Raw genomic sequence first — 14,850 nt, 5'->3', positions numbered from 1 at the left:
ACAAATTCATCAAAAGATCATTTGAACGCTGAGCAAACTCCACAAAACAATTTCTGATCACCAGCAAAGGGCATCAGGCACCCAGAAAAGCAGTCCATTGTCTTTAAAAGGAGGTAGGACAAAATATAAAAGATAAAAAGAGAGACAAAAACCACTACAATATTGTAAAGTAATTGGCCTCCAACTAATAAAAATAAATGAAAAAAATAAATAAATTAAAAAAAATTTTTTTAAGTTACTTGCAAAAAAAAAAAGATAAAAAGAGAGACAAAAGAGTTAGGGATGGAGATCTCTCCTGGGAAGGGAGTCTTAATAGAGGAAGTTTCCAAACACCAAGAAACCCTCTCACTGGCAGGTCTGGGGGAAGTTTTCGAATCTCAGAGGGCAACCTAACCAGGAGGAAAAATAAATAAAACCCACAGATTACATGCCTAAAAGCAACTCCCAGCAGAAAAGTACCCCAGGCGCTCACATCTACCACCAGCAAGTGGGGGCTGAACGGAGAGGAGGAGGCAGCATTGCTTAGGGTAAGGACTGGGCCTGAAAGCCCTGAGGGCAATCGGAGGGAGCTAACGTGAGATAGCAACTTAAACTGTGGGATAGCAAGAGAGAGAGAACTAACCTGCAAAAAGCCCTAAACTAAAGCACTACCCGCCAGTTCCCAGAACAAAGGACGGAGCAAATACCAGAGAAGAGCTAGACAGCTGAGGACCGGCCCATCCCCCGCCAGAGGTAGGAGGCAGTGGGGAGGGGAAAGGGGCAAACTCATGCCCAGAGACGGCATCCCCTACCAAACTGCAAACAGGCCTCCAGTCTCTAACCAAAGACTTCCTGAGATTCTGGATGGTTGACATCTGCCAGGAGGGTCACAGTCAGAGATCAGCTCCCCAGAAGAGACACAACATGCACCGGACCAGCGCACCGGAAACTGAGGCTGGGACCACGGAAGGGATAAGGCGCACTGCACCTGGAGAGAGGGTGTTCATCAAGCTGCTGGTTGCCTGAGCTGCTCTGGCCGGGGAAGGCACAAAACACAGACCCAACGGAGCCTGTGCCTTTGTGGAATACCTGAAAACCTGAACCTGAGCGTCTTAGACTTGGGAAGTGCACACAACGCAGGGCCCGCTCATGTAGAGCAGCCTGGAGCCTGAGCAGTGTAGACGGGAAAAGCACACATGCGGTGAGTGGGGGCAAACCCAGTGTGGCCGAAACACTGTGAGTGCTCCCCACACACGCCAGAGATATTTGTCTACACTGCCCCTCCCTCTCCACAGCACGACTGAACAAGCAAAACTAAACAAGAGACCACCTCCGCCCCCTTGTATCAGGGCGGAAATTAGACACTGTAGAGACCTGCAAACAGAAGCCAAATAAACAAAAGGAATCGCTTTAGAAGTGACAGGTGCAACAGATTAAAATCCCTGTAGTTAACAACGACTGCACTGGAAGGAGCCTATAGATATTGAGAAGTATAAGCTAGAAAAAGGAACTATCTGAAACTGAACCGAACACACACTGCCCACAACAGCTCCAGAGAAATTCCTAGATATTTTTACTATTATTATTTTTTTAATAAAAAAATTTTTCTCTTTTCTTTTTTTAAAGTCTTCTATTATTCCTCTATTACTCCTTAATTTTCATTTTATAACCCACTATAACCTTGCAAAAAAAAGGACCCTATTTTTAAATCAAACTTCATACGTTTTCCTTAAATTTTTTTTATTATTGTATTTTTAAGAGTCTAACCTCTACTCTAGAATTTTAATCTTTGTTTTTCAGTATTTGATATCAATTTTGGACATTTAAGAATCCAAACTTCAGTACCCATTTGTACTCAGGAGTGTGATTACTGGTTTGACTACTCACTCCCCCTTTTGACTCTCTTTTTCTCCCCCACATTACCTCTATTTCCTGCCTCCCCCTTTTCTTCTCTATCCAATTCTGTGAATCTCTTTGGGTGTTCTGGGCTGCGGAGAACTCTTAAGGAACAGAGTACTGCCTAGATCTGTCTCTCTCCTCTTGAATCCCCCTTATTCTCCTCCTGCTCACCTCTATCTCCTTCCTCCCTCTCCTCTTCTTCATGTAACTCTGTGAACCTCTCTCGGTGTCCCTCACTGTGGAGAATCTTTTCACCATTAACCGAGAAGTTTTATTATCAATATTGTATGGATGGAGAAGTCTTGAGGCTACTGGAAGAATAAGACTGAAATCCAGAGACAAGAGGCTTAAGCCCAAAACCTAAGAACACCAGAGAACTCCTGACTACAGGGAACATTAATTAATAAGAGATCATCCAAAAACATCCATACCTACACTGAAACCAACCACCACCCTCAATAAGTTCCAGAGTAAGATATACCCAACAAATTCTCCAGCAATGCAGGAACATAGCCCTGAGTGTCAATATACAGGATGACCGAAGTCACACCAAACCCATAGACCCATCTCAAAACTCACAACTGGACACTCCATTGCACTCCAGAGAGAAGAAATCCAGCTCCACCCACCAGAACACCGACGCAAGTTTCCTTAACAGGAAACCTCAACAAGCCAATCGTCCAACCCAACCCACTGGGAGAAACCTCCACAATAAAAAGGAACCACAGACTACCAGAATAGAGAAAGGCCACCCCAAACAGAGCAATCTAAATAAGATGAAAAGGCAGAGAAATACCCAGCAGGTAAAGGTAAAATGCCCACAAAGCCAAACAAAAGAGGAGGAGATAGGGAATCTACCTGAAAAAGAATTTGGAATAATGATAATAAAAATGATCCAAAATCTTGAAAACAAAATAAAGTTATAGATAAATAACCTGGAGACAAGGATTGAGAAGATGCAAGAAATGTTTAACAAGGACCTAGAAGAAATAAAAAAGAGTCAATTAAAAATGAATAATGCAATAAATGAGATCAAAAACACCCTGGAGGGAACCAACAGTAGAATAATGGAGGCAGAAAATAGGATAAGTGAGGGAGAAGATAAAATGGTGGAAATAAATGAAGCAGAGAGGAAAAAAGAAAAAAGAATCAAAAGAAATGAGGACAACCTCAGGGACCTCTGGGAAAACAAGAAATGCCCAACATTTGAATCATAGGAGTCCCAGAAGAAGAAGACAAAAAGAAAGGCCATGAGAAAATACTCGAGAAGATAATAGCTGAAAACTTCCCTAAATGGGGAAAGAAATAGTCACACAAGTCCAAGAAACCCAGAGAGTCCCAAACAGGATAAACCCAAGGCAAAACTCCCCAAGACACATATTAATCAAATTAACAAAGATCAAACACAAAGAACAAATATTAAAAGCAGCAAGGGAGAAACAACAAATAACACACAAGGGGATTCCCATAAGGACAACAGCTGATCTTTCAATAGAAACTCTTCAGGCCAGAAGCAAATGGCAGGACATACTTAAAGTAATGAAAGAGAATAACGTACAACCCAGATTACTGTACCCAGCAAGGATCTCATTCAGATATGAAGGAGAATTCAAAAGCTTTATAGACAAGCAAAAGCTGAGAGAATTCAGCACCACCAAACCAGCTCTTCTACAAATGCTAAAGGATCTTCCCGAGACAAGAAACACACAAAGGTTGTATGAACGCGAACCCACAACAACAAAGCAAATGGAAACGGGACCACTCTTATCAATAATTACCTTAAATGTAAATGGGGTGAATGCCCCAACCAAAAGACAAAGACTGGCTGAATGGATACAAAAGCAAGACCCCTATATATGCTGTCTACAAGAGACCCACCTCAAAACAAGGGACACATACATGCTGAAAGTGAACGGCTAGAAAAAAATATTTCAGGCAAACGGAGACCAAAAGAAAGCAGGAGTCGCAATACTCATATCAGATAAAATAGACTTTAAAATACAGGCTGTGAAAAGAGACAAAGAGGACACTATATAATGATCAAAGGAACAATCCAAGAAGATATAACAATTATAAATATATATGCACCCAACATAAGAGCACTGCAATATGTAAGGCAAATGCAAACAAGTGTGAAAGGGGAAATTAACAATAACACAGTAATAGTGGGAGACTTTAATACCCCACTCACACCTATGGATATATCAACTAAACAGAAAATTAACAAGGAAACACAAACTTTAAATGACACAATGGACCAGCTAGACCTAATTGATATCTATACGACATTTCACCCAAAGCAATCAATTTCACCTTTTTCTCAAGTGCACACGGAACCTTCTCCAGAGTAGATCACATCTAAATGTAAGACCAGAAACTATAAAACTCCTAGAGGAAAACATAGACAAAACACTCTCCGACATAAATCACAGCAGGATCCTCTATGACCTACCTCTCAGAATATTGGAAATAAAAGCAAAAATAAACAAATGGGACCTAATTAAAAGCTTCTGCACAACAAAAGAAACTATAAGCAAAGTGAAAAGACAGCTGTCAGAATGGGAGAAAATAATAGCAAATGAAGCAATGGACAAATAATTAATCTCAAAAATATACAAGCAACTCCTGAAGCTCAATTCCAGAAAAATAATCGACCCAATCAAAAAATGGGCCAAAGAACTAAACAGACATTTCTCCAAAGAAAACATATAGATGGCTAACAAACACATGAAAAGATGCTCAACATCACGCATTAACAGAGAAATGCAAATCAAAACCACAATGAGGTGCCATTTAACGCCAGTCAGAATGGCTGCTATCCAAAAGTCTAAAAGCAATAAATGCTGGAGAAGGTATGGAGAAAAGGGAACCCTCTTAAACTGTTGGTGGGTATGCAAACTAGTACAGCCACTACGGAAGACTGTGTAGAGATTCCTTAAAAAAACTGGAAATAGAACTGCCATATGACCCAGCAATCCCACTGCTGGGCATACACACTGAGGAAACCAGAACTGAAAGAGACACGTGTACCCCAATGTTCATTGCAGCACTGTTTATAATAGCCAGGACATGGGAGCAACCTAGATGCCCATCAGCAGACGAATGGATAAGAAAGGTGTGGTACATATACACAATGGAATATTACTCAGCCATTAAAAAGAATACACTTGAATCAGTACTAATAAGGTGGGTGAAACTGGAGCCTATTATACTGCGTGAAGTAAGCCAGAAAGAAAAACACCAATACAGTATACTAACGCATATATACGGAATTTAGAAAGATGGTAACAATAACTTTGTATGTGAGACAGCAAGAGAGACACATATGTATTGGACAGTCTTTTGGACTCTGTGGGAGAGGGTAAGGGCGGGATGATATGGGAGAATGGCATTGAAACATGTAAATTATCATATGTGAAATCAATCGCCATTCCAGGTTCAATGCATGATTCAGGATGCTTGGGGCTGGTGCACTGGGATGATTCAGAGGGATGGGATGGGGAGGGAGTTGGTAGGGGGGTTCAGGATGGGGAACACATGTACACCCATGGCGGACTCAAGTCAATGTATGGCAAAACCAATACAGTGTTGTAAAGTAAAATAAATAAATAATTTAAATTAAAAAAAAAAAACAACAACACAAAATAGAAAACTACAAAGTATTGCCAAAAGGAATCTGATAGAAGTAAATAGAAAGGCATCTCACATTTATGGATTTGGAGACTTAATATTATTTAGCTGCTCATACTACCCAAAGAAATTTAAAGATTCAATGCAATTCCTATTAAAATCCCAATGGAACTTTTTTTTAGATATAGAAAGTCCATTCTACAGTTAATACAGAATCTCAGAGGACCCCAAATAGGCAAAACAATCTTAGAAAGAACAGAAAAGCTGGAGGCCTTTGATTTCAGAACATATTACCAAGGTACAGTAAACCAAAAGTGTAGTTTTGGCATAAAGTGCATGCTTAGTTGCTCAGTCGTGTTGACTCTGTGACCTTTTGGACTGGAGCCCACCAGGCTCCTCTGTCCAGGGGATTTCTCAGGCAAGAATACTGCAGGAGGTTGCCATTTCCTTCTCCAGGGGATCTTCTTAACTCATGGATTGAACCCGGATCTCCTGTGTCTCCTGCACTGAACGTACATTCTTCACCTGCTGAGCCACTAAGGAAGCCCACTAGCATAAAGACAGATGTACCAATCAATGGAACATAACAGACAGCCAGAAATTAACTATTGGATACATGGTCTAACGATCTTTATCGAGGGTGTCAAGACAACAGGGAAAGCTTAATCCCTGTAATGAATGGCACTGGGGAAACAAAATATCTATATGCAAAACAATTAAGATCTTACATCATGAAGAAAAATCAACTCAGAATGGATTAAAGACCTAAATGTAAGACTTGATAAGACTCTTAGAAGAAAATGAGTGTGAAGCTTCATAACATTGAATCAGCAATGATTTCTTAGATATGATACCAAGTGCACAAGTATTAGTAACAAGGTAAAAATATACAAATGAGATTATGTTAATCTTAAAACCTCTGTGCAGCAAAGGACACAAAGTGAAATGGACGAATAGAGTGAAACAAAGGAACAGAGTGAAAGACAACCTACAGGATGGTAGAAAATATTTGTAAAATGTGTATCTGATAAGGGGTTAATAAGCATACACCAATATGAAGGCTACCTGTAAGCCAGGAGTAGAACCTGATTGACCACGATGGCACCCTGATATCAAACTTACATGCTCCAGCACTGGAAGAAAACAAATTTCTGTGGTTTAAGCCATGCAGTCTGTTTCATTATGGCAGCCTGAGCTGACGAACATGGTGGAAGAAGGACCTGAATAGACATTTCTCCAAAGAACATCCACAAATGGCCAATAAACATACCAAAAGATGCTCAATATTACTAATCAATAGGGAAATACAAATTAAAACCACAATGGAAATTATCTCATACCTTCTGTAATGGCCAATATAAATAAAAAGACAATAGCAAGTTTGCTAAGTATATGAAGAAATTGGAACCCTTATACACTATTGTTGGAAATGTAAAATTTTGCAACCTTTACAGAAAACAGTATGGAGTTTCCTCAGAAAATTAGAACTACTGTATGATCTAGCAATCCAACTACAGAGTATATTTCCATAAAAATTTGAAAGCAAGATCTTGAATAAATTGTGTGCACATCTATGGTCATTGCAGCATTATTCCCAGTTGGCAAGATGTGGAAGCAATCTAAATGTTAATTGGTGGATAAACAGATAAAGATTATATATATCATATATATTATATACACATGCACACAATGGAAAGTTTTGAAGCCTTAAAAAAGTATTTTGTTATATGCAACCTCAGGGATGAGCCTTGATGATATTATGCTAAGTGAAATGAACCAATCAAAAAAAAAAAGAAAAATATTGCATGATTCCACTTCTGTGAGGTACCTAAATTAATCAAATCCATGGAAACAGAAAATATAATTGTGGTTGCCAAGGACTATGAGGAGGAAGAATTGGAGAATTGTTGCTCAGTGTGTGTAAGGCTTCAGTCATGCAAGATGAAAAAGTTCTACAGATTTGCTGTAGAGCAAGGTGTACATAGTTAGCAATAGTGTACCATACACTCAGAAATTAAGAAGGTAAATAAAGATGTGTAGATGTATGGTGGGAAAAGGCAATGGCACCCCACTCCAGTACTCTTGTCTGGAAAATCCCATGGAAGGAGGAGCATGATAGGCTGCAGTCCATATGGTCTCTAAGATTCAGACATTACTGAGCAAATTCACTTTCATTTTTCACTTTCATGCATTTGAGAAGGAAATGGCAACCCACTCCAGTGTTCTTGCCTGGAGAATCCCAGGGATGGGGGAGCCTGGTGGGCTTCTGTCTATGGGGCCGCACATAGTCGGACATGACTGAAGCGACTTAGCAGCAGTAGAGGTATGGTGAACCTTGGGGTATGTATTCCCTATGAAAAATCTCTCTCCATGTCAAAACCTTTGGTTTTCATGTCTCTTACACTACTTTTCATAACCCAAGGGAACAGATGGACTTCCCTGGTGGCACAGTGGATGAGAATCTGCCTGCTGATGCAGAGGACACAGGTTCAGTCGCTGGTCCAGAAAGATTCCACTTTCTGTTGGGCAACTAAGCCTGTGTGTCACAAACTACTGATTCTACATGTGCTCTGAAATGAGAAGCCAGTCACTGCAACCAGAGAAAGCCCCTGCACAGCAGCGAAGACCCAGTACATCCAAAATTAAATAAATAATTTTTAAAAATCTGGGAGCAGAAATCCATCGATGGAGAATCCTAGAACTATCTAAATTGTTTTCTTCAATCTAAGCAGAATATCTCTTCTAAGCTCTCTGAGCAGCAGAAGAGGAAGTGAGCTGCTCACTTCTATATTACAATGAGTGTACTTCATTTTCATTTACCTGAGGTTGTCTGATCAGTGAAATGTGGGAAAGATCAGGGAGAATAAATAGTTCTCTCAAACCCTTTCCCAGAATCAAAACAAATAATAGTTTCACCTTAGGGTAAGAAGATCACGTGGTGTTATTTTTTATACACACATAAATAATGTATCTTGACATAATATATTAATGATTTCCTCTTCTAAGAGATTTACTCCAATAACCGAATTATTATGAGATTAGTATTAGAAATCTCTTTGGTGAATTTATAGCCTAAGCTATCTTTAATTGCCTTTCATTAAGAATGTTTAGCAATGGGTTTTGTCATACATTGACATGAATCAGCCATGGAGTTACATGTAAAACTCACTGCAATGTTGCAAAGTAATTAGCCTCCAACTAATAAAAATAATTGAAAAAAAATAAAAATAAAATAAAAAAAAGAATGTTTAGCAAAAATAATTCTTTTTAAAAAGAATCATAAATTTTAAACAAAAAACTTTTGAGAATTACACTGGAAAGCCTATACATTCATCTTCATTCAGGCTTATGTCAATATTCAGCCACAACCACTTCAGAATGCTGAAAATTATTTCTTTGCTAATGGCTGAGATGCAGTTAATACCTTAGCCCAGGCTGGTTTCAAGAAGACACAACTACATCCTCCTGGCCCCTCACCTTGCTGCCTTGGTGTCCATTCTTCATCAGAATCGTCAGTGTCATGTACCTTGGGTTTGATGACCTGCCTGCGGTGATGCATGAGAGCTGGTCGAGTGGCTCTGAAACCTGGAAAGAAGCAAAATATACATTCTAAGAAGGAGGCACTAAGCACAGAAGCAATGGGAAGTGTCACAAGGTCAGGGAAATCAGTAGGATGGGCTGGGAGAATGTAGGACAAGGCAAGAGGTGAGCTCTGCTCTGCCACTTTGGCCCACTTTGGTACAAAACTGTAAACATTTCCTCCAGTTTAGTCTCCACACAAAAGGGAACTGTGAGCAGATGAAACCACCTAAGAGCGGGCCAAGTGAACACTGAGGGTGAAGACCTGTTTCATGTTGCCCAGGCTCACAGGCACCCAGCACTTCCTGTTACCTATAGCAATCAGCACTTCGTAGTTCCTTTTCACATTCCTATATCAGATTTTTCCCCGTTCTGCCATCTCTGCCCATTCTTCCTTGGAGAAGTATATGGAAATGTCTGAAAGCATCTTTGGCTTAAGGAAAATAATAGATTTAATCAGGGACTTACTAATATAAGTCAGATCTTAGAGCTGACTTCTCCTCCAACTTTTGTGCAAGGGGTAGCCTGAAGCTACTGGATGTTCTCTGTGAGACAGGGATAAAGACTTTCCTTCCCGCCTGTGTCCTACTTAACTGAACAAACACTGAGCATTTTTCCTAATTCTTGCTGGACACAGAGCAGCTGATGATGCTAGTGTCCTGTTTAGTCCCTCTCCACACCACCATCTCAGACAGGACCAGGCATTTCCATCCTGTGTCCGTTCACAGAGAATTTCACTCAGCTGCCCAGGCAAGCAGTCTGTTGTCCTTTAGGGACGAGTGCCGTGTCCTTCCTTATAGAGCTGGATTAGAGCCTAGCTTTGCCACCTCTGCCTTTCACCGTGGGCTTCCACTCTGTTCTCCCAGCATCTCCCTCAGTGCTCTCCTCTGGAGACCTGTTTTGGCTCATGGCCATTGGGAATGCCTCAATGCCAAGGTGCCTGTGGAAGGAGAAGATGCTGGGATAGCCCAGACCACTATCCAAAGCCTGGTCTTTCTTCCTTGGGTGGAGTGTCCAGGGCAGGAAGGTGTGGGAAAAGTTGGAATGAAGGTGTTGGGGTGGACAGATCCTGACCAGCTATGACAGGCCACCCTAATGTGAACTAGATTTTGTTTCTTGGTTGCCCTACAATTCAGCGCCTCTGAGGAAAGGCACTTGGAGGGATGTGTCTGTGGGTGACAGAGGGAGTCTTGAGAAGACCAGGAAGCCCCTAACTGTTGGCCTAGGGTCAGGCTGAAATCAGGGCTCTGTTCCACTGCAGGAGAGGGAATATTTCTCCAAGAAGTGTTTTGAGGATTTCCGCCTGGGGATTCGGAAAAATCTGGGCCAACATGGGTTCTACGTTTAAGGGACAATTCGTTCAGCTCGAGGAGATCTGGGACACAGGGGCTGAAGGAACTGGGATCCTCAGACAGAGGGGACTGGGGATCTTTCAGCTGATGTAGAATGTGCAGGGTGAGAGAACTTGGGATCTTTGTGGCTGAGGAAATCGGAGGTTTCTTATTAAGGGGCTTTAGGTCTCTGACAAGCAGGACAGTGAGGGTCTTGAGGACAAAGAGTTTTAAGGGCTCCCAGGCTGAGGTATTCAGGGTCTGCGAGGTTAAGGAAATTTGGTCTCTCTGCAGGTGCTATTTTGAGGATGCTGCAGGCTGAGGGAAACTGGGGTTACTCTAGGTATTTGAGAGTTGCAGCACTAGGGGATTCAGTGTTTCTGCCAGTGAAGGGACTTGTAGTCCCTGAAGCTGACGAGCTGCAAGCTCTCTTCCGGTTAGGACCTAGGTTCCCCAAAGCTGATGGGATTTGGGGCCTCTCACCCTGGAATTAGAAGACGTCACTCTGAGGATTTAAGAGGGTTGTGCACGGTGCGTTCCAGTCAGTCTCTCTGCTGTCCTGCGGTGCTTCCGACTCCCGCTCAGCAACTAGTCCTCCCGCGCTGAGGCAGAGCGTATGGGGCTCAGCCGTCTTGTAAGGTGCCAGGCACAAGCGACCAATCAGTGTTGTGAGCGAGGCAGTCTGGCCAATAGGCAACGGGAGGGTGCGGAGAGCGAAGTGGACCCCACCCAAAAGCTGAGGAATGGCTGCTCTTGGGGCGTGTCTATTAAGAAGCATCCAGTGCGCAGGCGCATCTTGGCCGATTTCTTTCTTTGTTTTCAGGCATGGCCTCTTAGGACTGGATCCTCAAGTGGGTGGCTTGTCCTCAGGCTGGATGTTTCCTTCTAGTGCCCTCAACTGGAATCTCGGCTCCACCAGACTGTAGTCATCCTCCCGGATTTTCTCCTAGGTCCACTTGTGCCATACCTGGTCAAATCTAGTTTGGGGAAGAATTCTATGTGGTGCTGCTGCTGCTGCTAAGTCACTTCAGTCGTGTCTGACCCTGTGCGACCCCATAGATGGCAGCTCATCAAGCTCCCCCGTCCCTGGAATTCTCCAGGCAAGAACACTGGAGTGGGTCGCCATGTCCTTCTCCAATGCAGGAAAATGAAAAGTGAGAGTGAAGTCGCTCAGTCGTGTCTGACTCTTCGCAACCCTATGGACGGCAGCCTACCAGGCTCCTCCGTCCATGGGATTTCCCAGACAAGAGTAATGGAGTGGGGTGCCATTGCCTTCTCCTCTTTGTGGTGAGTACTGTATTATTCAGGGGAAAACTGTGTAATTAACTAAATTCTGATGAGACACAAGATAAACAACATATGGTCAAAGATTTAAATGCAACACATGGAATAAGTATGTTAGAAAAAACTTGGAGGATTTTTAATCTCAAAGTAGAAGTGGCACTGATGAGTAGTCTGTATGTTTAATGTAGGTATCAAAAGCCTTCAGAAATAAGGTATAAATAAAAACGCACACCCTTGCAAGTGTTTTCTGAAAAATGAGGCATTGAAGTGGAGGACAGTGGATCCACAGAGATGAATTTGCTTGACACCTACTGGTTTCTCAAGATAAAATAGGGACACTGTTTCTGGCCCTTAGCTATATTGCTCACAGAAAAATAAGGTGATTTCCATGTATTAGAAGCAAGAGGACTGACTGTAGAATTAGTATCAAGTGGTGGTTGGGAGTCTGGATGGAGAAATGTTACCAGAAAAGTGAGTTTACCTCTTGGTGGTGTTCAGCCAGAAGATAAAATCCAGCCAAAGCTCATGGGAAGGAAAAGGGTATTACTTGCAGGACCATGGAGAACACCATGCAGCTTTCCAGAGCAGTGTCTCTCTAAACTGCAAAGGTGGGGAAGCTTTAATCTATGGGAACAGGCATGTTCAGGCTTCCGTGGTAGCTCAGACGGTAAACAATCCACCCACAGCAGAAGACCCGGGTTCAATCCCTAGGTGGGGAAGATCCCCAGAGAAGGGCATGACAGTGCACTCCAGTATTCTTGCCTGGAGAATCCCATGGACAGAGGGGCCTGGTGGTCCATGGCGTTGCAAAGAGTCAGACACGAGTGAGTGACTAACACTTTACCTTTATAGGCATGTTCATTAAGGATCTTGGGCTGTGGGAGACTCCAAGCTTCAGATGATTGAAGTCTTGAGAGTCAGAATTAGTCACCATCAGCATCCCTTACATTCCAGCTGGTCTGGTATCTATATGTATATATATTCTTCTTCGTATTCTTTCCCCTTATCAGTTCAGTTCAGTCGCTCAGTCGTGTGCGACTTTTTGTGATCCCAAGGACTGCAGTACGCCAGGCTTCCATCACTAACTGCCAGAACTTGCTCAACTCATGTCCATAGAGACAGTGATGCAATCCAGCCATCTCATATTTTGTCATCCCCTTCTCCTCCCAACTTCAGTCTTTCCTGGCATTGGGGTCTTTGCCAATGATTCAGTTCTTTGCATCAGCTGGCCAAAGTATTGGAGCTTCAGCTTCAGCATCAGTCCTTCCAATGAATCTTTAGGACTGATTTCCTTTAAGATGGACTGGTTGGATCTACTTGCAGTCCAAGGGACTCTCAAGAGTCTTCTCCAACACCACAGATTAAAGGCATCAATTCTTCGGCACTCAGCTTTCTTTGTAGTCCAGCTCTCACTTCCATACGTGACTACTGGAAAAACCACAGCTTTAACTAGATGGAACTTTGTCGGCAAGGTAATGTCTCTGCTTTTTAATATGCTGTCTAGGTTGGTTAGAGCTTTTCTTCCAAGGAGCGAGCGTTTTTGAATTTCATGGCTGCAGTCACCATTTCCAGGGAATTTTGGAGCCCAAGAAAATAAAGTCTCTCACTGTTTCCATTGTTTCCCCATCTATTTGCCATGAAGTGATGGAAACGAATGCCACAATCTTTGTTTTCTGAATGTTGAGTTTTAACTCAGCTTTTTAACTCTCCTCTTTCACTTTAATCAAGAGGCTCTTTCATTCTGCTTCACTTTCTGTCATAAGGGTGGTGTCATCTGCATATCAGAGGTTATTGATATTTCTCTTGGTAATCTTGATTCCAGCTATTCTTCATCCAGTCTGGCATTTTGCATGATGTACTCTGCACATAAGTAAACATGGTGACAATATACAGCCTTGACATATGCTTTTCTTAATTTAGAACCAGTCTGTCGTTCCATTTCTGGTTCTACCTGTTGTTTCTTGACCTTCATACAGATTTTTCAGGAGACAGGTAAGGTGGTCTGGTATTCCCATATTTTGGGAATTTTCCAACAGTTTGTTGTAATCCACACAGTCAAAGGCTTTGGCATAGTCAATAAATAAGATGTAAATGTTTTTCTGGACTCTCTTACTTTTTCTATGATCCAGTGGATGTTGGCAATTCGATCTAAGGTCCTCTCCCTTTTCTAAATCCAGCTTGAACATCTGGAAGTTCTTGGTTCACATATGTTGAAACCTCACATGGAGAATTTTGAGCATTACTTTGCTAACATGTTAGATGAGTGCAATTGTGCAATAGTTTGAACATTCTTTGGCAGTTCCTTTCTTTGGGAATGTAATGAAAAGTGACCTTTTCCAGTCCTGTGGCCATTGCCAAGGTTTCCAAATTTGCTGGCATACTGAGTGCAGCACTTTAACAGCATTATTTTTAGGACTTGAAATAGCTCAGTTGGAATTCCATCACCTCCACTAGCTTTGTTTGTAGTGATGCTTCCTAAGGACCATTTCACATCGCATTCCCAAATGTCTGGCTCTAGGAGTCTAATAACACCATCGTGGTTATCTGGGTCATTAAGATCTCTTTTGTATAGTTCTTCTGTGTATTTTTGCCACCTCTTCTTAATATCTACTGCTTCAGAAATGGCCCATAGAATTTCTTTACTGTGCCCATCTTCGCATGATATGTTCCCTTGGTATCTCTAATTTTCTTAAACAGATCTCTAGTCTTTCCCATTCTGTTGTTTTCCACTATCTTTTTACATTGTTCAACTAAAAGGTTTTTCTTATATCTCCTTGCTATTGTTTGTAACTCTGCATTCACATGGGTATATCTTTCCTTTTCTCCTTTGCCTTTATCTTCTCTTCTTTTCTCAGCTATTTGTGAGGCCTCCTCAGACAATACTTTTGCCTTTGTGCATTTCATTTTGGTGGATGGTTTTGACCATGGCCTCCTGTACAATGTTAGGAACCTCTGTCCACAGTTCTTCAGGCACTCTGTTTACCAGATCTAATCCCTTGAATCTATTTGTCCCTTCCACTGTATAATCATAAGGGATTTGATTTAGTTCATACCTGAATGGCCTAGGGTTTTTCCTTACTTTCTTCAATTGAAGTCTGAATTTTGCAATAAAGGTGTCATGATATGAGCCACAGTGAGCTCGTGGTCT

At 41.9% G+C, this 14,850-nt stretch overlaps 1 pseudogene; it reads right to left on the bottom strand.

The window, feature by feature from the left end:
* LOC133052178 (histone-lysine N-methyltransferase PRDM7-like) overlaps nt 1-9,996 on the bottom strand; it is a 42,940-nt pseudogene extending 32,944 nt beyond the window's left edge.
* Between the last annotated feature and the right edge of the window lie 4,854 nt (nt 9,997-14,850).

This window comes from Dama dama, chromosome X, assembly GCF_033118175.1.
Source record: "Dama dama isolate Ldn47 chromosome X, ASM3311817v1, whole genome shotgun sequence".
Taxonomy (NCBI): Eukaryota; Metazoa; Chordata; class Mammalia; order Artiodactyla; family Cervidae; genus Dama; species Dama dama.
This window is presented reverse-complemented; position numbering and strand designations above follow the sequence as displayed.